The sequence below is a fragment of the Salvelinus alpinus genome, chromosome 34 (genome assembly GCF_045679555.1).
Source record: "Salvelinus alpinus chromosome 34, SLU_Salpinus.1, whole genome shotgun sequence".
NCBI classification, from domain to species: domain Eukaryota; kingdom Metazoa; phylum Chordata; class Actinopteri; order Salmoniformes; family Salmonidae; genus Salvelinus; species Salvelinus alpinus.
In genome coordinates this window covers 27,406,172-27,433,542 of record NC_092119.1, presented here as the reverse complement: position 1 = coordinate 27,433,542, position 27,371 = coordinate 27,406,172, and the positions used below count along the sequence as shown (strand labels likewise).

The 27,371-nt window shown below is 45.6% G+C and overlaps 1 pseudogene; it reads left to right on the top strand.

Moving 5' to 3' along the window:
• The first annotated feature begins 260 nt into the window (after positions 1–260).
• On the top strand, positions 261–26,962 carry LOC139563742 (lipid droplet-associated hydrolase-like; annotated as a pseudogene).
• The last annotated feature ends 409 nt before the right edge of the window (positions 26,963–27,371 follow it).

The window sequence follows — 27,371 nt, the reverse complement described above, 5'->3', positions numbered from 1 at the left end:
AAATAGCTTTCCAAAAAGATTACAGAAATGAGATCAAGATGTTTTTGGAATACTTCCCAACTTCGATTTCCCTTTGGATGGTCTTGTTTTAATTTTGTTTTCAAAGAGTCCTGAGTACTGCTAATTTGAGGATATCAGCAAAATGAAACGGTGAATATTACCATAACATGTTGTCCCTACATATGTTGGGGTGATCCATGTGCTGGTGCTGACGAATGTACATGTGTACAGAGACATTGATGAACAATGCTGCTCTCATGTCCTTGATCAGGGTGATGGTGAAATAGATGTCATACTGATGTAATACTAAGTACTAATGATGAACCTTGATCTTTGCAGACTGAATGGACAGATGAAGCACAAGCTGGTCTTCCTCAGGGAGCACGTTCCCAGGGACACTTGCCTGGTCCTAGTGGGCCACTCCATCGGCTGCTACATCATCCTTGAGATGATGATGTGGGATCCTGAGCTGCAGGTGAGACCCCACTTTGGATTAAGTACTATGGTAGAAGTGAAATTGTAGTGTAACGTCTATCATATCGAGATTTGTCAGGCTTTAAAGCGGCAATCAGCAGTTGAAACAACAACAAATCTAACTACCTTTTCCCTAAAACGGCGCAATCGGGGGAGAAGGGCCTTGGTCACTCTGACAGAGTTACAGAGTTCCTATGTGGAGATGGGAGAACCTTCCAGAAGGACAACTATCTCTGCAGCACTCTACCAATCAGGCCAGACGTAAGCCACTCCTCAGTAAAAGACACATGACAGCACGCTTGGAGTTTACCAAAAGGAACCTAAAGGACTCTCTGACCATGAGGAACAAGATTCTCTGGTCTGATGAAACCAAGGTTGAACTCTTTGGCCTGAATGCCAAGCGTCACATCTGGAGGAAACCTGGCACTATCCCTACGGTGAAGCATGGTGGTGGCAGCATCATGCTGTGGGGAGGTTTTTCAGCGGCAGGGACTGGGAGACTAGTTAGGGTTGGGGGAAAGATGAACGGAGCAAAGTACAGAGAGATCCTTGGTGACAACTTGCTCCAGAGCACTCAGGACCTCAGACTGGGGCGAAAGTTCACCTTCCAACAGGACAACGACCCTAAGCACACAGCCAAGACAACGCAGGAGTGGCTTCAGGACAAGTCTCTGAATGTCCTTGTGTGGCCCAGCCAGAGCTTGAACCCGACCGAACATCTCTGGAGAGACCTGAAAATAGCTGTGCAGCGACGCTCCCCATCCAACCTGACAGAGCTTGAGAGGATCGGCAGAGGAAAATGGGAGAAACTCCCCAAATACAGGTGTGCCAAGCTTGTAGCATCATACCCAAGAAGACTCAAGGCTGTAAATCGCTGCCAAAGATGTCTGAACAAAGTACTGAGTAAATGGTCTGAATACTTATGTAAATGTGATATTTCAGTTTTTTTATTTGAAATACAATTGCCCAAAAAAATCCTAAAACCTGTTTTTGCTTTGTCATTATTGGGTATTGTGGGTAGATTAATGAGGGGGGGAAATTATGTTTGGTGTATATGGGCCCTCTGAGCATTGATTTCCATCTAGTTGCCTCTGCTCTATGGCACCCTACTGTCCCGTGAGGGGATAGGCTGGTCCCAGGGTGGTAGCTTGGCACGTTACAAAGTGCAGTGAGAACACTGCCTCAGCATGGGAGAGGTGCATGTTAGAGAAGGCATGTGAAGGGGGCGGAGCTAGCATGTTGGAGTGAACGGCTGTGTGTGAGAGGCTCCTGCAACTTTTTTGCGAAATAATCTAACTTAACCTACTTTATGACACTTTTTACAACAAACGTTTCTTTCTAATACAATATTGTAACTTTCTATGTAAAAATGACGAGTAATAAGCGACCAAAGGACAATAAATCCACATCGGAGGCCTACTCCACACCGAGACAGTTGTCTCGTTGGTCATGGCGGAGACAGTCATGGCGGAAGGCACAGGTAACAACGTGACACTTACAGAACTTACCCGGGCTTTGGGAGAACTACGTGTTGCTTTAGCTGAGGATCTTATGGCTACTATTGCTGAACTGGACACCAAAATCGAGAGCACCATTCAAACGGTCGCTTCGCAAGGCCAGAGTATTGTGGACCTTGAGAAAGCTTCAACGCTGGTAGGATCGACGAGTTAGAGAAGCTATGCTATGCTATGTCACTGCAGGATAGTGTGCAGAGGCTTTCTGTGAAAGTGGTCGACCTGGAGGGCCGATCCAGACGTAATAACCTTTGCGTTGTTGGTCTGGCAGAGGGGGTGGAGGCGGGCTCTCGCCCCCCCGACTTCTTCGCCAAGCTATTGAAGGATGCAATGGGATCGGATGTTTTGGCTTCGGATCCCCAGCTGGATCGTGCACATCGCGCTCTTGTCCCAGTGCCTGGACCGGGCCAACGTCCTCGCCCAGTAATCATCTGCTGTCACAGTTTCAAGACCAAGGATCTTATCCTGCGCGAGGCTCGAATGAGGGGCAACCTGTTACATAAAGGGCACCCCTTCCGTGTCTATGAGGATTATGCGCCCGATGTGGCAAAGCACCGCGCCGGCTACAGAGATGTCATGACCAAACTCTACAAACTCCATCTTCGCCCAGCCTTGCTCTTCCCTGCAAGACTCAGAATTACCCCTCCTTCTGGTGAGAAGATTTGGCTCTCCTCGGTTTTGGACGCAGAGAAGTTTATCTGGGAACATACGCCAATCCCCCGTACAGGTTAGAGTGCCTTGTCATTGTGTGTTAGGGTCTGCTCATGGACTCGAATCCATACTATACCATAACGGGTGAAACCGTATTAAACGGTCTCAGCAAGGGCTACAGAACATGTAAGACGCTGTGGAGGGCGGTCAGAGCTCTCATTTAAAGTTAAATTCACTTTCATTCTGGCTGTGTTCAGTGCGATGCCTATTTGGGATGCCTTCCAGGTTTGATCATTGACACTTTCGGATGGATATACTTATATTCCCCCATTTTTGTTTTGTTTCGTTATTTATTTTTCTATTCTTACATTATTGTTATTACCATACCATTTATTTATTGCTTGCAGGGGACTGGGGGTGATGGTTGGAAAGGGGCAGACACAGACACCTGGATAGCAAGTTGATGTTTTGTGCCGTTCTGCCTTTGTCATAGCCGAGGGCCGCTCTCCCGATTAGATCCCCACCAGCCCTCTGTAGTGCTTGTGTCTGTGTAGGTGTCCGTACATATAATTATTATTTGTACTTTATTATTATTTTCTCTTAGCATTTTAGTATTATGTATGTGTATATTTTAAATTAGTGTAGATTATTATTCTGGGGTATGAATGTTTGTGTATGTAGATGTAGGTATGTATGTGTATATATGCATATGTATGTATGTGTATATATGTGTGTGTGTGTGTGTGTGTGTGTGTGTATATATTTTTAAAAATCTATATTTTTATATGTATTTTTGAGGGGGTATGTGTGTGTGTATGTGTGTGTGTGTGTATGTATGTATGTATATATATGTATATATATATGTATGTGTGTCAGATGAGGAGGACGACGAAAGTGACAGGTAGAACTGGAGGGACAAATTCACTTACTGGATAGGGAGAATGCTAGCCATCCATCTATGGAGAAACATAAAAAAATTACCTCTTTAAAATTGCTAAATCTTTTCTCTATGCCAAGCAAAAATATTTTGAGTTTGGTGACAAACCACACAAATTACTCGCCAGACAACTTCGAAAAATGTGAGTGACTGAATGATTCACAAAGTTAAATCTGCATCTGGGGAATTACTCTCTTCCCCCAAAGACATCAATGACAGATTCCGTCAGTTTTATGAGACTCTATATACATCTAAAGTGGATCCTAACCCCTTAATTATGCAAATCTTTTTGGAGGACTGTAATCTTCCGGCCCTGAACCAGGACGATTCTAACTTCCTGAATAAGGAAATATCTCTTGAAGAAATTCGAGAAACAATTAAATCTCTAAAGAGTGGCAAGACCCCGGGCCCATATGGATACCCTGGTGAATTCTATAAAACATTCAGCAACATGCTCTCTCCCTACCTGCACAAAATGTTGGTTCAGGCCAATGAAGATGGAGCTCTCCCATCTCCCAGCTCTCCCATTCATTACAGTTATACATAAGAAGGGTAAAGATCAGGAAGAGGTAGGGTCATACAGACCAATATCCCTCCTTAATACAGACCAAAAGATTCTAGCAAAAACTCTGGCTAACAGGCTTAGCACTTTAATTGGCAAATTGGTCCATTCGGACCAGACCGGCTTTATCCCTAACAGAAACTCATTCTTCAATCTCAGGCGCCTCTTCAACATTATGTATTCTCAGAGGTTACCCAACGTGGACCTTGCCGTTATATCTCTTGACGCCGAAAAGGCCTTTGACCAAGTTGAGTGGTCCTATCTATTCAAGGTCCTCCAGAAATGTTATATTGGAGATGGGTTCATAAATTGGATCCAGCTTTTATATAGGAACACCTGTGCGAGGATACTCACTAACCAATCATTGTCGCCTCGATTTAACCTTTACAGAGGGACAAGGCAGGGTTGTGCGCTGTCGCCTATGCTCTTCGCCCTAATCATTGAACCTCTCGCTCAGGCGATTAGATCTCATGCAGCAATACACGGCTATAATACTAAAGATACTCTAAATAAGATTTCCCTATATGCAGATGACATTCTCCTCTATGTAACAGAACCCCAAGCTAGTATTCCAGCTATTCTTGATGTGATTAATTTGTTTGATACCTTCTCGGGACACAGAATAAATTGGAACAAGAGTGAACTAATGCCCATACGGTTGCAAAACACCTCCTGGCTAGAACATCTTCCAGTTAGGTACATTTTTCTGAAGATAACTTATCTAGGAATTGTAGTTACCAAACAATACTCCTTACTATTTAAAGAGAATTTCCCCTCTCTGATGCAAAAACTGAAGACAAACATACAATTTTGGAGAACTCTCCCAATTTCTCTGCTCGGAAGAATTAATGCCATTAAAATGGTCTTCCTCCCACAACTGCTCTACCTATACCAGAACATCCCAGTATTCATACCTAAATCCTTTCATAAACAACGACTCAATTATCAATCCTTTCATCTGGGATTATAAAACACACAGGATAGGTAAAAAACACCTCTGCAAATCCAAGATGGAAGGAGGATTGTCTCTCCCAAATTTTATATTTTATTACTGGGCCGCTAACCTCCGCGCTGTTATGTTTTTGCTGGATGACGCACGTCCGTCATCCAGCTGGCTTAGTACGGAGCATGAGGAGTGTCACCCCTTCTCTATTGGTCCTGTGATTTTGTCGCCTGTCAATCTGGAGATGTCACTTTATCGTAACAATCCTATTATACATAGCACAGTCTGAATCTGGAAGCAAATTAAAGTCCACTTTGAGCTTAGACCAATGTCAATCATACTCCCTGTTGCCAGGAATCCCTCCTTTTCCCCCTCTAACCTTGATAACACCTTTGAGCAATGGGGAGAGTTGGGGATAAGTACCATAGGGGATTTATATATAGAAGGGACCTTTGCTTCCTTTGAGTTGCTGAGGGAAATTTATAATCTTCCCAGAAGTAACTTTTTCAGATACCTTAAAATCAGAGACTATGTTAGAAAACACCTCCCAACATTTGGGAACGCTAAACCTTCCATATTTGACGGATGCATAAAAATATCCCCCACCTCAGACAAACTGATATCTCGTCTATATGATGCTTTTCAATCTGTTAGCACACCTTCTACAGATGCCAATTAAGGCAAAATGGGAGGAAGAACTAGGGACTGACATTTCGGTGGCAGACTGGGAAGATAGCTTGGAGTATATCCACACCTGCTCCATTAACTCCAGACATTGTCTCATACAATTCAAGGTATTACACAGATTACACTATTCCAAAACCAAACTGCATAGGATATTTCCTGATACATCCCCTATGTGTGATAAATGTCAGGCTGCGCAGGGTACACTACTCCACTGCTTTGCCCTATGCTCTAGCTTGTATGGTTATTGGTGTGGAATTTTTAGGATCCTCTCTGAAGTTCTGGAAACTTCAATTGACACAGACCCGCTTCTGATAATCCTGGGAGTGTTTGATTCCCTAAATGGATTAACCAACCCCCCAAAACAACTCATCTCTTACAGTCTAATTTCGGCAAAAAAACTAATCTTGTTGTTTTGGAAAAGGAGGGAAGCGCCCTCTACCAAATTATGGCTCAGCGAATTGGCAAACACTGTACACTTAGAAAGAATTAGATATATTCTGAACAATAAATTATCAACATTTGATCAAATCTGGCAGCCTTTCCTCTCTTACTTGGACCATTCGGCGCTGTGAATTTGTACTTTTTAACGCACTCTCAATTGTAATATTTTAATCTACCTTTGGGCAGCATGTGCTGGCCCCGCCACCCGAGCAGTCGGGAGGGGAATAACAGGGGAGGGATAAAGGGGGGGAATAAGTGGGGGAGGGATAAAGGGGGGAAATAAGTGGGGGGGTGACATCTACCCTCTTTCTTTCTACCTGTCCTTGTTCTGTATGTCTTGTTTTGTAATATTTGTTTTGTACCCAGAACTCTGGGTCTTGTTGTTTCTGTCTGCTCTTTTATGTTTAGATAAGAATTGTATACCTGTCTTTTATACCTATACACCATTCTTGGGTGTGTTCAATAAAAAATATTTGAACGAGAGAAGGCATGTGAAAACATCCTAGGCCGAGATGGGACCCTTGTAACCCTCCCATTTCGGACGCCACGTTAAAGGTTAACGGATTGAATAACAAGAGAACTCGTCGTTTTTTTCTGGGAGGCATTTCCTCTCTCACTCAGACAAGCTTTTCATCATTTTTATTTTCCAGCTCTTATTTTATAATATGGCCTTTTCACTGGGGTTTTTCTGTGTTGTTTCTCTTCTTGTTGGCAATTCCTCCTCTGTGGGGTTCCTTCCTCTGTTCTACGTGTAGAGATCAAAATATAGAAGCATCGGCAACCGCTCTGTCTAATCTTAATTGCTATCTTTAACATTTCCTCATGGAAATAGAGCTTAATGATATGTAGGCCTACAGTAGATCTGTAATAGTCAAGGAATGATCACTTATTTGCTGTCAAAGTGCTCCGTCTGAACACATTCAATACATAAAAAGCTAATTCTATCAGATTAATTTATTGGATCTCATGTTACCCAAATAGGCTACATATTTATGCATCAACTTTGAGCTGCATTAATCTCCCTTTCCATCTCTCCTTGAGCTGGTACAGATGTAGGATATTAATTTGAGCCAGTTTGCTATAGCAGGAAAATAATTCTGCAGCAACAGGAAATGTTCATTATTATGTGGATTATAGTTCATTGACATTTTTGTTGGGTTTGATATATTTTTCATTCGGTCAAATCAAGTCTGGAAATTACAAACTTTATAAGCCTTTTTAAAACTCAAATACTCTACAAGTTTGCATTTCTCAGAAATAAAAGAGTGATCAAATTAAGATTTTACATCTGTATCTCCTCAGCCCATTCTGTGGTCCAGCCGGCTCTGCCATATTCTTTTCTGCAAAAAAAGAATGAGCAGAAAAATACTTCCTTTCCCACTGAAGATTGCAGGCTGCCAAGAAGCAAACACAAGCGATTATGTCCTGTAACGTATGATGTGTGATAATCAGAAACTCCTGTTCCTTTGTGCCTCAGGTATTTGTGTTGGAATAATGGCTTGCCATATGGGTTGGGGCACCGGCAAGGCCTAGGTAAGCGGTGGCGGAGTTTTTAGTGTACTTACTACTTATCAACGGAAAAGGAGGCTGAGTTGAGCTTGTAGCAGGGACCAGTCTAGGGTGAGTTTGCGTACTTCCACAGCACAGCATCTGGCACGCTGCTTTCCCTGAAAAGGACATTGGGTGTAAGGGCTGATGAGACTGTCTATGTTTTTCCCTGGGTTCTCTCCAGGTGCACTAGGCTATAGGTTTGGCCTGGTGTTTTTAACGTCATGTTCATAGAGGCTTTGTTTGGCATCTGACACAATATGAAGTATAAATACTGTTTGTGTGCTAATATAATGTGTCATATACACACTGAGTGTACAACACATTAGAAACACCTTCCTAATATTGAGTTTCACCCCCCATTATGTCTTCAGCCTTAATTCATCGGGGCATTGACACTACAGGGTGTCGTAAGCGTTCCACAGGGATGCTGGCCCATGTTGACTCCAATGCTTCCTACAGTTGTGTCAAGTTGACTGTACAGTTGAAGTTGGAAGGTTACACACCTTATCCAACTACATTTAAACTCAGTTTTTCACAATTCCTGACATTTAATCCTAGTAAAAAGTCCCTGTTTTAGGTCAGTTAGGATCACCACTTTATTTTAAGAAAGTGAAATGTCAGAATAATAGAGTGATTTTGTAACGCTCGTCTTTAGGTGGAAGAGAGGAGGACCAAGGCGCAGCGTGGTGAATGTTCATGATGTCGAATTTTAATGATATCCAACAAAACAGAACACTGACAAAATACAAAATAACAAAACGATGTGAACAGACCTGAACTTGAGAACATAAAACATGAACGCACGAACAGGAAGGAACACACGAACGAAACGAAACAGTACCGTGTGGCGAACAAACACAGACACAGCAACAATCACCCACAAACAAACAGTGAGAAACAGTCTACCTTAATATGGTTCTCAATCAGAGACAATGACAAACACCTGCCTCTGATTGAGAACCATATCAGGCCAATACAATGAACCCAACATAGAAACACATAACATAGAATGCCCACCCAGCTCACGTCCTGACCAACTAAACAAGGCTAAACAAAGGAAATAAGGTCAGGAACGTGACAGTACCCACCCCCCCCCCCCCAAGGTGCGGACTCCGGCCGCAAAACCTGAACCTATAGGGGAGGGTCTGGGTGGGCATCTGTCCACGGTGGCGGCTCTGGCTCTGGACGTGGCCCCCACCCCACCATAGTTAATCCCCGCTTCCGTGGCCTCCTTTTAATGGCGACCCTCCATATCAACCCCACCGGACCGAGGGGCAGCACAGGACCGAGGGGCAGCTCCGGACCGAGGGGCAGCTCCGGACCGAGGGGCAGCTCCGGACCGAGGGGCAGCTCCGGACCGAGGGGCAGCTCCGGACTGAGTGACGGCTCTGGAAGGTCATGGCTGGCTGACGGCTCTGGCAGGTCATGGCTGGCTGACGGCTCTGGCAGGTCATGGCTGGCTGACGGTTCTGGCAGCTCCTGGCTGGCTGGCGGTTCTGGCAGCTCCTGGCTGGCTGGCGGCTCTGGCAGCTCCTGGCTGGCTGGCGGCTCTGGCAGCTCCTGGCTGGCTGGCGGCTCTGGCAGCTCCTGGCTGGCTGGCGGCTCTGGCAGCTCCTGGCTGATTGGCGGCTCTGACCGGTCCTGGCTGATTGACGGCTCTGGCGGCTCCTGTCTGGCAGGCGGCTCTGGCGGCTCCTGTCTGGCGGGCGGCTCTGGCGGCTCCTGACTGACGGACGGCTCTGGCGGCTCCTGACTGACGGACGGCTCTAGCGGCTCCTGACTGACGGACGGCTCTAGCGGCTCCTGACTGACGGACGGCTCTGAAGGCTCAGGACAGACGGGCGGCTCAGACGGTGCTGGGCAGACGGACATCTCAGATGGCGCTGAGCAGACGGGCAGTGCAGACGGCGCTGGGCAGACGGCAGACTCTGGCCGGCTGAGGCGCACAGTAGGCCTAGTGCGTGGTGCCGGAACTGGTGGTACCGGGCTAAGGACACGCACCTTAAGGCTAGTGCGGGGAGCGGCAACAGGGCGCACAGGGCTCTGGAGACGCACAGGAGGCTTGGTGCGTGGTGCCGGAACTGGTGGTACCGGGCTGGAGACACGCACCACAGGGCGAGTGCGTGGAGGAGGAACAGGGCTCTGGAGACGCACTGGAAGCCTGGTGCGTGATGTAGGCACTGGTGGTACTGGGCTGGGGCGGGGAGGTGGCGCCGGATATACCGGACCGTGCAGGCGTACTGGCTCCCTTGAGCACCGAGCCTGCCCAACCTTACCTGGTTGAATGCTCCCCGTAGCCCGACCAGTGCGGGGAGGTGGAATAACCCGCACTGGGCTGTGTTGGCGAACCGGGGACACCATGCGTAAGGCTGGTGCCATGTATGCCGGCCCGAGGAGACGCACTGGAGAACAGACGCGTTGAGCCGGCTTCATGGCACCTGGCTCAATGCTCAATCTAGCCCGGCCGATACGAGGAGCTGGAATGTACCGCACCGGGCTAAGCACACGTACAGGAGACACCGTGCGCTTTACCGCATAACACGGTGTCTGCCCGTACTTTCGCTCTCCACGGTAAGCTCGGGGAGTTGGCGCAGGTCTCCTACCTGACTTCGCCACACGCCCTTGTAGCCCCCCCCCAAGAAAGTTTTGGGCTTGACTCTCAGGCTTCCGTGCTAGCCGCGTACCTTCATAACGCCGGTTCCCTTTCGCAGCTGCCTCCGCTCTACTAGCTGCCTCCACCTGTTCCCATGGAAGGAGATCCCTTCTCCAACCAGGATATCCTCCCATGTGTAGCAACCTTTTCCATCCAACACATCCTCCCAAGTCCATTCCTCCTGACATCGCTGCTCCTGCTGCTGCTGCCGCTTACCACGCTGCTTGGTCCGAGTGTGGTGGGTGATTCTGTAACGATCGTCGTTTGGTGAAAGAGAGGAGGACCAAGGCGCAGCGTGGTGAATGTTCATGATGTGGAATTTTAATGATATCCAACAAAACAGAACACTGACAAAATACAAAATAACAAAACGATGTGAACAGACCTGAACTTGAGAACATAAAACATGAACGCACGAACAGGAAGGAACACACGAACGAAACGAAACAGTACCGTGTGGCGAACAAACACAGACACAGCAACAATCACCCACAAACAAACAGTGAGAAACAGTCTACCTTAATATGGTTCTCAATCAGAGACAATGACAAACACCTGCCTCTGATTGAGAACCATATCAGGCCAATACAATGAACCCAACATAGAAACACATAACATAGAATGCCCACCCAGCTCACGTCCTGACCAACTAAACAAGGCTAAACAAAGGAAATAAGGTCAGGAACGTGACAGTACCCACCCCCCCCACAAGGTGCGGACTCCGGCCGCAAAACCTGAACCTATAGGGGAGGGTCTGGGTGGGCATCTGTCCACGGTGGCGGCTCTGGCTCTGGACGTGGCCCCCACCCCACCATAGTTAATCCCCGCTTCCGTGGCCTCCTTTTAATGGCGACCCTCCATATCAACCCCACCGGACCGAGGGGCAGCACCGGACCGAGGGGCAGCACGGGACCGAGGGGCAGCTCCGGACCGAGGGGCAGCTCCGGACCGAGGGGCAGCTCCGGACCGAGGGGCAGCTCCGGACTGAGTGACGGCTCTGGAAGGTCATGGCTGGCTGACGGCTCTGGCAGGTCATGGCTGGCTGACGGCTCTGGCAGGTCATGGCTGGCTGACGGTTCTGGCAGCTCCTGGCTGGCTGGCGGTTCTGGCAGCTCCTGGCTGGCTGGCGGCTCTGGCAACTCCTGGCTGGCTGGCGGCTCTGGCAGCTCCTGGCTGGCTGGCGGCTCTGGCAGCTCCTGGCTGATTGGCGGCTCTGACCGGTCCTGGCTGATTGACGGCTCTGGCGGCTCCTGTCTGGCGGGCGGCTCTGGCGGCTCCTGTCTGGCGGGCGGCTCTGGCGGCTCCTGTCTGGCAGGCGGCTCTGGCGGCTCCTGTCTGGCGGGCGGCTCTGGCGGCTCCTGACTGACGGACGGCTCTGGCGGCTCCTGACTGACGGACGGCTCTAGCGGCTCCTGACTGACGGACGGCTCTAGCGGCTCCTGACTGACGGACGGCTCTGAAGGCTCAGGACAGACGGGCGGCTCAGACGGTGCTGGGCAGACGGACATCTCAGATGGCGCTGAGCAGACGGGCAGTGCAGACGGCGCTGGGCAGACGGCAGACTCTGGCCGGCTGAGGCGCACAGTAGGCCTAGTGCGTGGTGCCGGAACTGGTGGTACCGGGCTAAGGACACGCACCTTAAGGCTAGTGCGGGGAGCGGCAACAGGGCGCACAGGGCTCTGGAGACGCACAGGAGGCTTGGTGCGTGGTGCCGGAACTGGTGGTACCGGGCTGGAGACACGCACCACAGGGCGAGTGCGTGGAGGAGGAACAGGGCTCTGGAGACGCACTGGAAGCCTGGTGCGTGATGTAGGCACTGGTGGTACTGGGCTGGGGCGGGGAGGTGGCGCCGGATATACCGGACCGTGCAGGCGTACTGGCTCCCTTGAGCACCGAGCCTGCCCAACCTTACCTGGTTGAATGCTCCCCGTAGCCCGACCAGTGCGGGGAGGTGGAATAACCCGCACTGGGCTGTGTTGGCGAACCGGGGACACCATGCGTAAGGCTGGTGCCATGTATGCCGGCCCGAGGAGACGCACTGGAGAACAGACGCGTTGAGCCGGCTTCATGACACCTGGCTCAATGCTCAATCTAGCCCGGCCGATACGAGGAGCTGGAATGTACCGCACCGGGCTAAGCACACGTACAGGAGACACCGTGCGCTTTACCGCATAACACGGTGTCTGCCCGTACTTTCGCTCTCCACGGTAAGCTCGGGGAGTTGGCGCAGGTCTCCTACCTGACTTCGCACACACGCCCTTGTAGCCCCCCCCCCAAGAAAGTTTTGGGCTTGACTCTCAGGCTTCCGTGCTAGCCGCGTACCTTCATAACGCCGGTTCCCTTTCGCAGCTGCCTCCGCTCTACTAGCTGCCTCCACCTGTTCCCATGGAAGGCGATCCCTTCTCCAACCAGGATATCCTCCCATGTGTAGCAACCTTTTCCATCCAACACATCCTCCCAAGTCCATTCCTCCTGACATCGCTGCTCCTGCTGCTGCTGCCGCTTACCACGCTGCTTGGTCCGAGTGTGGTGGGTGATTCTGTAACGATCGTCGTTTGGTGAAAGAGAGGAGGACCAAGGCGCAGCGTGGTGAATGTTCATGATGTGGAATTTTAATGATATCCAACAAAACAGAACACTGACAAAATACAAAATAACAAAACGACGTGAACAGACCTGAACTTGAGAACATAAAACATGAACGCACGAACAGGAAGGAACACACGAACGAAACGAAACAGTACCGTGTGGCGAACAAACACAGACACAGCAACAATCACCCACAAACAAACAGTGAGAAACAGTCTACCTTAATATGGTTCTCAATCAGAGAAAATGACAAACACCTGCCTCTGATTGAGAACCATATCAGGCCAATACAATGAACCTAACATAGAAACACATAACATAGAATGCCCACCCAGCTCACGTCCTGACCAACTAAACAAGGCTAAACAAAGGAAATAAGGTCAGGAACGTGACAGATTTATTTCAGCTTTTATTTCTTTCATCACATTCCCAGTGGGTCAGAAGATGACATACACTCAATTAGTATTTGGTAGCATTGCTTTTAAATTTTTAACTTGGGTCAAACGTTTCGGGTAGCCTTCCACAAGCTTCCCACAATAAGTTGGATGAATTTTGGCCATTCCTCCTGACAGAGCTGGTGTAACTGAGTCAGGTTTGTAGGCCTCCTTGCTCGCACACGCTTTTTTAGTTCTGCCCACAAATTTTCAATAGGATTGAGGTCAAGGCTTTGTGATGGTCACTCCAATACCTTGACTTTGTTGTCCTTAAGCCATTTTGCCACAACTTTGGAAGTATGCTTGGGGTCATTGTCCATTTGGAAGGCCCATTTGCAACCAAGCTTTAACTTCCTGACTGATGTTGCTTCAATATATCCACATATTTTCTGACCTCATGATGCCATCTATTTTGTGAAGTGCACCAGACCCTCCTGCAGCAAAGCACCCCCACAACATGATGCTGCCACCCCCGTGCTTCATGATTGGGATGGTGTTCTTTGGCTTGCAAGCCTCCCCCTTTTTCCTCCAAGCATAACGATGGTCATTATGGCCAAACAGTTCTATTTTTGTTTCATCAGACCAGAGGACATTTCTCCAAAAAGTACGATCTTTGTTCCCATGTGCAGTTGCAAACTGTAGTCTGGCTTTTTTATGGTGGTTTTGGAGCAGTGGCTTCTTCCTTGCAGAGCGGCCTTTCAGGTTATGTTGATATAGGACTCGTTTTACTGTGGCTATAGATACTTTTGCACCTGTTCCCAAGGTCCTTTGCTGTTGTTCTGGGATTGATTTGCATTTTTCGCACCAAAGTACGTTCATCTCTAGGAGACAGAACGCGTCTCCTTCCTGAGCGGTATGATGGCTACGTGGTCCCATGGTGTTTATATTTGCATAGTATTGTTTGTACAGATGAACGTGGTAACTTCAGGCATTTGGAAATTGCTCCCAAGGATGAACCAGACTTGTGGAGGTCTACAAATGTTTTTCACTGAGGTCTTTGCTGATTTCTTTTGATTTTCCCATGATGTCAAGCAAAGAGGCACTGAGTTTGAAGGTAGGCCTTGAAATACATCCACAGATACACCTCCGATTGACTCAGGCTAATTGACATCATTTATCAGAAGCGTCTAAAGCCATGACATCATTTTCTGGAATTTTCCAAGCTGTTTAAAGGCACAGTCAGCTTAGTGTATATAAACTTCTGACCCACCAGAATTGTGATACCTGTGAATTACAAGTGAAATAATCTGTCTGTAAACAATTGTTGTAAATATTCCTTGTGTCATGCACAAAGTTGATTTCCTAACCGACTTGCCAAAACTACAGTTTGTTAACAAGAAATTTGTGGAGTGGTTGAAAAACAAGTTTTAATGACTACAACCTAAGTGTATGTAAACTTCTGACTATATCTGTATGTCCTTTGGGTGATGGACCATTCTTGATACACATGGGAAACTGTAGAGTGTGAAAAACCCAGCAGTTCTTGATACACACAAACTGGTGTGCCTGTTACCTACTACCATACCACATTCAAAGGCACTTCAATCTTTTGTCTTGCCCATTCACCCTCTGAATGGCACACATACACAATCCATGTCTCAATTGTCTCAAGGCTTAAAAATATTCTTTAACCTGTCTTCTCACCTTCATCTACACTGATTTGAAGTGGATTTAACAAGATTAAAATGTATTCAATGAGGATCATAGCTTTCACCTGGTTAGTCTGTCATTGAAAGTGTAGGTGTTCATAATGTTTTGTACACTCAATGTACATGCCCCAGGTAAATAATTTTCCAACATTTATTTCAATTTGAAATATTTAATTTGGGCAAAAGTCACTTTCGTTAAAAAAAAAAAATTATGACAAAGTTACTAAATGTTTCGTAAATACAGAGTAGGGTACATAATTATTAGTAATTTCACCCCTTGCAAAGTAATATAATCGGAAATCATGTAAAACCAAATTGACACATGAGCACAACTCGCAAACATATGTTCAGTAGAGGATTACCGTAACAGTATAATAAACACACAACTTTACTGCCCCACCAATTGGTTTGTGTAATGAATTTCTAATTTAGTCTCTGTTTCTGAAATCCTTTCAATTGCATTAGTCATGACAAGGATGAACGAAACCCCATCTAGCCTGTAACTCTCTCACCCTCTCAGCTCAGATCTCATCCATCACAATGGTATAAACACATTAATCTCAGTGTGTATTCAACAGGAGCCTAATCTTCAGATAACACTAAGCCTTCCATATTCATTTGCAGTTCAACATGGCAGATATCGAATATATCCAGCCAACTAATAAACCAAGGTTTAGAGATCGTAGCTTTCACCTCTATTCACCTGGTCAGTCTGTCATGGAAACACTCAGTCTGATCTTCCTGGCAGCACCATCCGGTTCTCCTTACAGGCACAGAGAACTGAGTCACAAACAAAGCACTTTAGAAGCCAACTCACTTAACCCTATTTCTTTCCAATCTCTGTACCTGTCATTTAGACACATGCACCATCTCACATTGACTCGACAACAGATGGCTTTCCGTATTGCTTATACAGTAAGTATGTAGGTAAGGAGTCTCTGGTGATTCTCGAGTCAGAGGAGCATTCTTAATCTAAATCATTTTCAGCTTTGGGGCTGGCAGCTCTAACTGGAATCCCATTGATGTGAAAGACAGGTTAGACCCTGTTGACTCGAGAAAGCCATCAGATCATGTTGTATACATACAATATGACTCTAAAGAAACCAGCTGCCTCAAAATGTGTTTAGCATGGCAGCTCTCTCTTCCTACCACCTTTGACCACAAGGGTTGTTGTAGTCATAACATTGACTTTAAATGGCAGAAATGGAGAGGGTTTTATCCTGACACTGGGCACAGCACAGCAGGTTACAATGAGCCAAGCCTGTCTTGTTTGAAGTGGCAAACCTCACACTGTTTCCACAGTGGCACATTGGTTCAATAGAGTGTGGCTTGAGTGAGGCTTACGCTGGCTCTTTCTGGCTGCCCCTCACTGGAGTAAAAGCAGTAATTCACGTTAGAATGATGCCACCTGTCAGAAGACAATGATCTATACTGTACTTTGACATCGGTCTCCCCCGAGATCGTTGTCCAAGGCCAAGACTAAGAGCACAGCTGCCAAGAGACGGCATCTTTGAATGGCAGGGAAGGCCAGATTCAAACCGGACTGTTAAGTATTTATGCATTTGTTTACTGCCTGCCTCCATGTCGAAGGTTTATGCTACTGTGCAAGTACTACTGGGGTTTTGGTTGCCCAAGCTTCAGAAGCAGACAGTGGGGTGCAGTAGCAGGGAATAGCTGGAACACTGCTGGAGTGCAGGCATGAAGAGCTGAAAGCCTGAGGGGTCAGGGGAAATATGCCACAGGAATGTAGCCTTGCAACCCACTGCAACAGGGGGTGCTAGAAGCTGTGAAAACAGTGGTCACAAGTAGTTCAGGGGCCATATCAGTGGACTAGAGTGTATATTTTAGTCTACATTTATGTGGGTTATTACCTGCAATAGATCAATACTGTGTGTTCTGTGTCCAGGGGTTAAACTTCCTCGTCCATAATTCAATCCCGGGAAAGCACTTTTGAATGCATTTTTGGCCTTTGTTAAAAAGAGGGTGGTCCCAGTTTTCCATTGCTACCACTTTTTTCTTTACTCCTTCAATTCTTTACTGCTTCAATTCTTTACTCCTTCAATTGCGTGATTGGCATCGTTTTACAAACGCAGTTACAACCGGAGTTTCAACCACGGTTTAGAAGCAGCTGCGCAATAGCAGTGATGGTTCGTTTGCGAACGACCCTTTTTGAACAGACCTTTTTATTTTTTTTTGCCTCCCTGATTTGCATACTTTTACTATTGCTTTTTGAGCTCCAGACATCGATTAGTTGCAGATAAGTTATAAAAACATTTTCTGAAGATGGTAATTCCTCAGTGCAGGAACAATATAGTGAGGAGAGAGCCTCATTCTAGTCCACGCAAAAAGAATTCAGTGCGTTAAATTTAGTCTTTTTTTTGCAGGCCATCTAATAATTTGGTTAGGTACAAATGTATTTGAACTCACATTTCATGACCTGACATAATAGCTTATGGTATAGAAATTACTATCCAATTCTCTAGCAACAGCTCTGGTGGACATTCCTGCAGTCAGCATGCCAATTGCACGCTCCCTCAAAACTTGAGACATCTGTGGCATGTGACAACTGCACATTTTAGAGTAGCCTTTTTTGTGTGCCCCCAGCACAAGGTGCACCTGTGTAATTAATGGTCATGCTGTTTAAAAGGCTTCTTGATATGCCACACCTGTCAAGTGGATGGATTATCTTGGCAAAGGAGAAATGCTCACAGGGATGTAAACAAATTTGTGCACAACATTTTAGCAAAATAAGCTTTTTGTGCTTATGGAACATTTCTGGGATCTTTTATTTCAACACTTTACATGTTGTATTTATATTTTTGTTCAGCATATAATAAAAAGCAAGAGCTGGCGCACACCCAATACATTTACTGTGAACTTGTATATAGAGTGCCACTCTCTTTATTTATAGTGTTTAGTGTATATACATTTTTTCCCGGGAGGACTAAGCAAGGGGACTGGAATTGGCCAAGCTCGCAGTTCAAAACATGTACAGAATGATACTCTTTCCCTAAAAGTTTGATAGTCGTGACTTTCTTACATGAAAAGGGAGGTTAATTTGGCCCCAGACAATCGATCTGAGGTCGACTTAAGTTTCAGTCATGGGATTTATTTTTGCTTTAACCCCTGTGTGAGATTTTGTGCTTACAGTATGTACATTCTAAATTCTGTTTACACTGAACTGTGTTTTTAATAGGCTACGTTGTTATTTGTGATTTAGCACTGTTTGGAAGAACCCTTGGATATGATATGCCAAAACAGTGATTTCACTGGTGCCCCCCACTGACTTTATGTTCATCTCCAGGGGTCCATTATCAGGCCAGGCAGACAGAAGCAGATTGGCAGAGAAATAAAGATGGACACAGTGGAAAAGCACTTTTCATCTAAATAAACAGACAAGTGCGAGGAAAGATATGTTTATCTGGGGGGGGGGGGGATTATTGGATCTCTGGACCTAATTTTGTATGTCTGCAGAGGAAGAAGATGTATGACATCTAGCTTATAGGCTATGTGTTGTCAAGCAGGGTAACTGGCCCAACAGCCTTCAGTTTCGTCTTCTGTATCCTTCGGAACTTGGAAATTGGAACGTTTTCTAATCAGAAGGAATCTGCTGCCCCCCTCTTTTAATAATACCTTTGCTGATTACTTTAATCAGAATACTAAAGTAATGCATTTCCAGAAAACTGGCAAAATTCCCAAGTTCTGGTGTAGTGAGGCTCCAGTTACGAGGAAGTTGATACTCCGGTCCACACAATGCCACATCCTTTTCTCTTCAGTGCTGACCCCTGACCTGAGGCAATGATCACGCTGGTCTGCTGTCCACATTCACTCTCTTTTAGCACCCTGCTTTGAACGACGGCATGAAAGAGGGAAATAAAGGAAATCCAGCGTGTAATCAACGTTTCTAACTGTAGAGTTTCCTGTTAAAGAGACTTTTAATATTTTACAGCCCTTAAATGTGCCTATAATGGTGTTAATAGCCACATTGTTTATTAACAACATTTTAGTGTAAGGGAGGCATTAAGCCAATAGTGAGGAGAAGGTGATGGGGGGTATACAGTACATAACCTGCATCCGACCCACAGGCGGCACTAAAATATTGTGACCGCAGCGCAACCCGCCGTAAGGAGAGACTGCTATCGCAACCCAACCATGTCTGCATAGAATTCAACCACGACCAATTCGCTAACCACTAATATCATAAATATTATAACAGCCAGTAGCCTATACCTTACCATGAATGTGCCTACTGTAGTTCGTGCCACTCTCAAATGGCAGTAAAATTACTTGATTTGAAAAAGGTTGAGAATCCCTATGATAGCCTAAGCAGTTATGATAAATCTCATGTGGTGATTAATAGTAATTCACAAGTATAATGCATCTTTGAATTTCTCTTAAACTATGGTGTGATGACAAATGGTGGCAAGGCCTCAACACAAGCCGCCTGGAAAGACGTCTGGTTTGGGATGCCCTTAACATAATTTTTTTCCTAGGTGCTCAAACTGCCCCAGGTGTTTTTCTCTGTTGTATGGCAACATTTTATCACACTCATTATTCACGGTTTGACTTCTTTAAAGCCAGGCTCTACATCTTCACTAGGCTCAGAACATATGTCACATGAAAAGATGAGGCGGTAGTTACAAATGGAAATGGGTTTTCCTATGGGACTGAGTTATCAGTACCATAGTATCCCTACTAAGTCTTAGTCACCATTTTTTGGGTGGATGCTGAAACTAAGAGGGTAACGTGTTTGTACCCCGCCTCAAACGTTGAGTGACTGGCGACATGGGTTGGACATGGATAGAAAGGTTTCTAATGCCTTTTAATGGATATGTGTATCATTAATGCAGCTCTGTATCTGTTCAGTGCCTTACAGCAGGAGTGTCAAAGTCAAATGTTAGGACTGCATATTGGTGATGGAAAAACATTGTTAAATGTTTATGTAGCCTATATATCGCTGCAACTCCCGTACGGAACTTGGGAGAGGCGAAGGTTAGGAGCCGCGCCTCCTCCGAAACACAACCCAGCCAAGCTGCACTGCTTCTTGACACAAAAGCCAGCCGCACTAATGTGTCGGAAGAAACACCGTACACCTGGCGACCGTGTCAGCCGGCCAAACCCTCCCCTAACCCGGACAACGCTGGGCCAATTGTGCGCCGCCCCATGGGTCTCCCGGTCGCGGCCAGCTGCGACAGAGCCTGGACTCAAACCAGGATCTCTGGTAGCACAGCTAGCACTGATTTAGACCACTGCGCCACTCGGGAGGCCCAACTATGCATAGACAATAAACAGCGAGTAGCAGCAGTGTAAAAACAAAGTGGGGGTCAATGTATGGTTCCTGCCACCGGTCTGCTCGCATTTGCCAGTTATTGTCAGGTATGTGGATGATCAGGGCTTTATTCAGGAACGTTTCTTGAGCTACTTTGATATTTGTATTTTTTATTTAACCTTTATTTAACTAGGCAAGTCAGTTAAGAATAAATTCTTATTTGCAATGACGGCCTACCCCAGTCAAACCCTCCGCTAACCCGAACGATGCTGGGCCAATTGTGCACCGCCCTATCGAACTCCCGATCAAGGTCGGTTGTGATACAGCCTGGGATCGAACCTGGTCTGTAGTAACTCCTCTAGCACTGAGATGCAGTGTCTTAGACAGCTGCTCCACTCAGGAGCAAGTGGGTGAGATGCGCAGTGCGTTTGACTTTGTGAATTCTGAGATGTCTGAGTTTAACTTCATTGAGAAACTTGTTGCCCAAACCTATGATGGCACTGCTGTAATGGAATGTATCTGCTATTTGTATTTACAACTAAGTCCTCTTCTGGTTCCTGATTTAAGTGGTGATCTCCACTCAACTACCAGTGTCAACTCTCTCCTGACATGAACTAAAGCCGCGTCTCATGTGCTCTCTCATCCACTAGCACATTGAATGTTTCCTCTCCAAGCACTGAGTAGACCTGTCAAGTCAAACACATACACAAACACATTATTACACATCAATGATTTTACTCCTTGCTTGGACTAACTCATTCTTATGTCTTTTGTCTAACTGTGTAGTGTGTTGTGTTATTGTTTTTTGTCTTCCCAGTCAAATCTTGTCCTGCCTTCAGTAGAAGAGTTGAGCTGTTCTCCAACACATCCATCCAAGATGAGCCTGTCCTGCACTGAAGCCTCTGAACACCTCAACTCATGCCTCATTCAATCAATGCTGTGATCCCTTCCCAACACTTTGTAAGTAGCCCTCTCATTCCCCTTCCCCATAATGTTGTACTATAAATGTATTTATTAAATGCTTTGAATAATTAGTATTTGAAGATTTGTGAAAACACGCGTTGTCGTCTCAGTGCGGTCCGCTCCGTGGGTCTCCCATCCTCCATTCAAGTCACCAGCCTCCACTGACTTACTTAACCCAATAATCTGGCAATTGCATTGACTGCATTAGCAAGCGGTTTATACAAGCGGGGGCCTAAAATGTCCTCTGAGCCTCATGTTTGACCCCTGCTCTAGAGGTCCTCAATACAATGCATACCCATAGTGTAATGGAGAATATTGATGGCTTGTTGACTGCTTGGGTGGGCTCTGGCAAATTTTCTATCTGGATCGTTTTCATCTGCCTGATGGGAATATTACATTTACAAATGAATAAATAAATACATTGAGACATTTTCATATGCTTTGTTGTTCATCTAGATGATGATGGTGTTTCTATAAAGCAATAAAAACCTCTCATTACCTTTCTCTGTCTTCAGGATTATATATTAAATGGTGAATTTCACCATAAGTGTGCTGTCACCAATCTACCTGTCATCCCCACATGAGTTCAGCTGGTCCAGCTTTCCATAACTGTACTTTCCACCTGATGTCACTTACCAGCCGAGACAGCTGACGCACGTAGACATGACACCATATGCCATGGAGACTGGAGAGTGAGCCCTAGGAAGGCTCCATCCTTCCCTATCTCCAGCCCCCTCCTCTTTCCTAGTCAGAAAACCGACAGAGCAGGCGTATAGCAGGGAGTGTGGGCATACAGTATGAATGGATCCTGAGGAGTCCCCAGGCTATTGCTGTCTTATGAGGTGCAAGAGAAGTACGTGAGGAGAGCTTTAGTGCAGCTCTTAACCCACACTGTCACTTAACAACCGCGGCAGGGCTGCACAAGGCTCTCCACGCGCTCCGTGGCCAGGTGGCTTGCACACCAACGTTTTACGACCGGGGGAACACCTGCTTTCTAACAGTGCACTGGGTCTGGCCTGGCACCGTGTGGCATGTCAGCCCATTGGACCTTGTTAAAGAGGGTGTTAGGGCGGGCTGGACGCCACTGACCAAGTTCCATGCCGTTCCCAGAACCTTCTGTGAACCTCCCTTCTCTCTTTCCTACTCCTTTCATTTCTCACCTCCAGAACAATAAAAAAGGAAGGTAATATCTATAAAACGACTAAGGCTGGAAGGTTTAGTCGTTGACAAATTGTTCCTGTTTCGGAAAACCATTTGGTTTCCTTAGTTCCAGGGTAAAGCTGGTCATCTGAGCTTGTGTGTTCTTTACCAAATGTTTCACTGTGTCAGGAGTTTGACTTCAGGAGTTGACTTCAGTAAACATGTGTGTGTGCGTATGCATGCGTGCGTGTTTTCTTACACAGAACAGACTGAACATTCATTCACAAGTGAAGTGTACGTGTCATGTTGGTTCCATCTCTGGTGCAGAACATGTAAAACATTAACCTTCCTGCTCTGTCACATTTGGCGCTCAGGTGTTTAGAAATCAGCCCCTTTCACTGTGACATCTTAAGTCCACTCCGTCCGTCCATCCTCTCTGTCCATCACAGCAAAGCAGAGCCAGATGCTGCAGGTTCAAGGACTGTCCTGACCTGTCCGCAGGGGCCGGTCGTGTGTGTCCTAAGCAAACAATTCCTAAGAAAAGTGTAAAACAACACATTTCACTGCACCTATCCGATGTATGTGACAACAGATGGGTTAGCTGACAACGTCACGAAAATGATGTACGCTTCAATGGGGCAGAAGTGTGTGTGTGTGTGTGTGTGTGTGTGTGTGTGTGTGTGTGTGTGTGTGTGTGTGTGTGTGTGTGTGTGTGTGTGTGTGTGTGTGTGTGTGTGTGTGTGTGTGTGTGTGTGTGTGTGTGTGTGTGTGTGTGTGTGTGTGTGTGTGTGTGTGTGTGTGTGTGTGTGTGTGTGTGTGTTGTTGTGATTCTGGATGGCCAGAGAGCTAGCAACTGTTCTAAGAAGCTGCCATGTGGGGGATCGTATGCGGCTCGTTTCAGCTAGTTCCATCTTGTTCTTGATACCATGTCTTGTTTGGAGGTGTTTTGAATGAGTCACGTTAGCTAACCAACAACTGTAACAATGTATTTGAGAGACAACAAGTGCTCATTGTGGAAATGTATTTGTTTTCAATAGACATTGGAGACAAAATATTCGTATTTATTTCACCTTTATATAGATAACAATCTAAGCCAATCCTATTTTGCCTCATAGTTGAGCACGTATCGGTTTGGTTACTAAACAACCAGCCCGTCTTTAAAAACAAATCTATAAATAAAAACTTGTGTAGGTGTGTTAGAGATAGATGAAGAGTCAAATGTGTGTGTCTGTGCATGCATGTGGTTGTCTAGGTGTGTTTGCGTGTGTTATTAGTGGTTATGTTAGTTAGTATTTTTTCTGTGTTTAACGACCAGCCTCTTCCTTCCGCATTCTTTAGAACATTCCTCTGTTCCTCTGGAAGAGGAGCTGCTTCCCATCAAAACTACCTCTTTACACATCAAAGCTCACCTGTGTCCCTCTGTGCACCTCTTTCTCTCTGTCTCTGTTTCACGCTCACACATACTTCATTTTCTGTCACACTCAGACTCACACTACCACATATTGGTATCTTTCAACAGCTTCATTAATCTATAGCTACAAGGCTACATTGGTAGGTAATACGTTTTAATCAGTTAACTGTAACTACATGTGATTTTTATTTAATCGTTCTTTAACTAGGCAAGTCAGTTAAGAACAAATTCTTCTTTACAATGACGTCCTAACCTGAACGACGCTGAGCCAATTGTGCGCCGCCCTATGGGACTCCCAATCACGGCCGGTTGTGATACAGCTTGGAATTGAACCAGGGTTTGTAATGACGCCTCTAGCACTGCGATGCAGTGCCTTAGAACGCTGCGTCACTCGGGAGCCCCTAAAGTAATTATTTATCATGGTAGGGCCATAAACAATAACTATTCATGCTGCATATTCTAAGAAAGTTTCAAATCTCACCTTTCTGGTTAAGATAGTTATAAATTGCTGAGGTGTCGTCACTTTTGAGGACACAATACAAATATGATAAAAAATATGAAGATTTTTATGATTAATTTCCTATTCAACAAAGCGGTATGAATAAGGCTTGAAATGACTTATATGCTTTCTAAATATAGTATAATCAAATAATAAAACAACTAACTATACCATTTTACTTTCCTTATAATTGTAAAATACATATTTGGATGTTTGGTGTTTGAAAAAAAGTGCATATTTTCAGAAGGTCTCTTGATCAAAACATCTGACCCCACTGCTGTAAACGTTGGACAGAGCTCTAGCTTGGCTCCGTGAACTCGTTAGGAACATGCCTTTCGTCTCATATTAATCTTGTTCGTCTATGACAAACTAAAAGTGTTTTTTGTTTAAAATCTATGAATTATTTTAGATTACTTTGATAAAGTTAGTTATAAATCTATCTTTGAACATGCTAGAGTGACGGAACCAATCTCGCCTGCTGGGCTATGATGTAAGGATTGTGGGCACATGACAGTGGCTGTGACGTGGAGTTCAGCCAGGAGTTGATGGTCCGTCAGAAGAGCGAATGAAATAGGAGGGACATCTAAGCTTCAAGTGGTGTTAGATTTCACATCCTACTTCACACAGGCAAAAGAGACATACTACTGTGTCCATGAGAACGAAGGCTACCACTCAATGCAAGCTATTTTGATCTACGGTGTCCATAGATTGATTTATAAGTGAAAATCACAGTTGGAAGCGGTACCAGAACCATGCATGTCCCTTAAACAGGGGACTTTACATTAAAGTATTGCCGAAGCGGGCCATGAAAATTGAATATTAATGTTAATTGTTTTTCAATGACAGGGAGAGCCTCTAATGAATGCCACAGGTTTCACAGCAGTAGATCACTGTTAAAGCACGCTATTATGTTATCTCTGAAGTACAACATGTGGTTGCTTCCCCCGTCCCCCTCCCCATGTCAAAACAGCAGCCTTTCTTCCTACTGCCCTGTCGTCAAGGGGATACCTAAGTATTTTAGTGAGTTTGTTTCACTCACGTTGGAGGACGGCATTTCTCTCTTCCTCTCTGTAACGCTCTCACTCTCTCTCTTGGCCCCTTTTACCCCTAAATCTAGACATATCCCTCCTCCACCTCTCCCCCATCCATTCCCTATGTCCCCGATGTACTCCTTGAAAAGGTGTTAAACCTCTGGGTTCCCATAAGGATCTCTGGAGCTAGTTAATCAATCCCTGCTTTGAACTGGTAAGAAAAATACAATTCCAACAACCACAAAGGATGCATAGTAAGTCCACATCCAATCTGTGGGGCTTGCTCTCTCTGGGTCATAGACTGGCTGTTAGGTAGAGGTTTATCACTCTTTCAGCCTGCTGCTGGCCAAACAGGGGCAGGTGTTTCCTGTTTCCTAATACTGGTGTTCTGACACATGTATTTTCTCTCGCTCTCTCTTTTTCTCTCTCCTTTTATTTGTTCTCCATCTCATGTAATCACATGCATTGCCCATGTCACGCCTTCTCTTTTCCTGGACATCTCATCGCTTTTACCACTTTCACACGCATGCTCTCACCAACAGTATATTTCTATCTGTCTCTCTTTCCAACTGTTTTGTCTTTAATGCCTTTGCTCCGTCACTCAAGCAACTCCTTCTTCACATAGTGCCCCCTGGCAGCACTAGTGTAGCATAACATAAGAGCTCCACACAACTTTAAACTCTAGACTGAATGTTGGAATAATAGATACAGTGCCTGCACATTGTCAACAAGTTTGGGAAAAGATCTAAAACCAAATTCATTGTATTTATTAAAACATGATGCCCTAAAAGTCCAATAGTGCATCTTTAAACTGAAGTCATTAAAAAGCTGAAGACAGATAATGGTCCTGTCACGTTCCTGACCTTATTTCCTTTGTTTAGTCTTTGTTTAGTTGGTCAGGACGTGAGCTGGGTGGGTGTAGTCTATGTTATGTGTTTCTATGTTTAGGTTGTCATTTGGCCTGATATGGTTCTCAATCAGAGGCAGGTGTTTTACGTTGTCTCTGATTGGGAACCATATTAAGGTAGCCTGTTTTCACTGTTTGTTTGTGGGTGATTGTTCCTGTTCGTGTGTTCATGTGTTCTATGTTCTCTAGTTCAGGACTGTAGCTTCGTTGGTTTTCGTTTGTTTATTGTTTTGTTCGTATTGAAGAAGTATTCTAATAAATATGGATACATACCACGTTGCGCTTTGGTCCTCCTCTCTTTCTACCGACGGAAGCCGTTACAGGTCTATAAATGTCATGGAACATCTATGCTTCTAGATTTATTGTAAGACACACAGACTAAATGAATGCATAGGAGAATGTCCCAAGAAGGAGGTTTAAGTTGGGTATGACTAACATCCTTTCTTCTACATGTTCTTGTGCAGGTGGTGAAATCCGTGATGCGGTTCCCCACCATTGAGCGCATGGCGGTGACCCCTCAGGGCAGGCTGTTGACCCCGGTGCTGTGCCACCTGCGGCTATGTAGTTTACCTGCCCGTCTTCCTCCTCTCTCTGCTGCCTAAAGTATTCTCTTCTGTCCAGTAGTCACTTCCCCAATAAAACTGCATCTGAATCTCATGTTGTGTCGCGGCACTGAATCAGTTGATACACGTCATAATTTATCCAGTCTTTTGAAAGAAGAAATAATATATATCTGTTTTGACAAAGGAAGCCCTACATTACTGTAGCATCAGGAAATACAATGTTTGCAATTAGGTTTACATAAAGCAAAGCTAATCCCAGCCGGGAGTGGCTACCAAGAGGAGGATGGCATATTTTATTATTATTATAATATTATTTATTACAACTTCTAGAATATATCCCCTCTTAATTTGCCAGATGATGGCTGGGGATTTGGGTACGAGTGGAAGTAATTAAGACAGCTTCTAGGAGAAGGAGAAGAGCCGGCCATCCCTCCTTCCTGCATAGAGCGGAGGAAAGCAAAGCCTGGCTCACTCGCTCTTTCTGTCGGGTTTGAAGTGTGCTA